The sequence below is a fragment of the Hipposideros armiger genome, unplaced genomic scaffold (assembly GCF_001890085.2).
Source record: "Hipposideros armiger isolate ML-2016 unplaced genomic scaffold, ASM189008v1 scaffold_127, whole genome shotgun sequence".
Classification (NCBI taxonomy): Eukaryota; Metazoa; Chordata; class Mammalia; order Chiroptera; family Hipposideridae; genus Hipposideros; species Hipposideros armiger.
In genome coordinates, this window is record NW_017731477.1 from 1859767 (window position 1) to 1860634 (window position 868).

Below are 868 nucleotides of genomic sequence, written 5' to 3' on the forward strand. Positions count from 1 at the left end.
TTTTTTTTAAATAAACTTTTTGTTTTGGAATACCAGAATTTACAGAGAAGTTGAAAAGATAGTACATGGAGGTTCCATATACCCCTCACCCGATTTATTTTATTTTTAATTATAAGGAGTATTTTAATTTAAGAATTTACTAATATAATATCCTGTGGTAGAAAGTATTTGTGCTAGAGCCTTTATTGTGAAGGCTAACAGAGCGAAGTGAAATGAAGGGGAGAAACACATTGAGAGAATCAGGAGCGAAACCAAAAGAAGGGACGTGGATTAAAGAGCAAAACCTGGGGAAACCTTAGTTCTCATAGAGGCTTGTCACTTTCCTGTACATAAAACAAACAGCACCCTGACAAATCTAAATCTGTTGGAAGAGTTAAGTAAGATGTGAGAGGGCAAATTTTGCTTTTGTTTTCAGGTACTCGGAAATTTCATAAAGAATAATTAAAATCTGAGTCGTAAGAATGCTCCAGAAAGAATACAAATACTGGCATTCATTTTCCATTTGACATTTCCCAATGTCTATAAATGCTATTGATTTCAAATTCTAAATTATTTCACTTCTGAACACGCCTGGTAGAATTATTACAATGCTGTTTGTATGGGCTTGTAATTATTGATTGCAACATTATACTCTCCATAAATGTGCCATTGTGAATAATTAAACTTGTTAGCATTTTGTTTGCCTACAGTCTTTAGAGTGCTAGCCCTTTTTGGCAATCACAGATATGTTTCTCTAGTTCATTTTGTGCTAAATGTGGGATACATATCATTTTGCCCTGAAACTTTTTAATACTTTGACATTTTTAAGTTTCAGATTTCAAGAGCTGCCCTATAACAATTTAGCATTTAGTAAGTAAGAACTCTAGAA

The 868-nt window shown here is 32.9% G+C and overlaps 1 protein-coding gene across 1 annotated transcript in view; it reads left to right on the forward strand.

Moving 5' to 3' along the window:
• DPYD (dihydropyrimidine dehydrogenase) overlaps positions 1 to 868 on the forward strand; it is an 870205-nt gene that overhangs the window by 698204 nt on the left and 171133 nt on the right. The window lies entirely within an intron of this gene.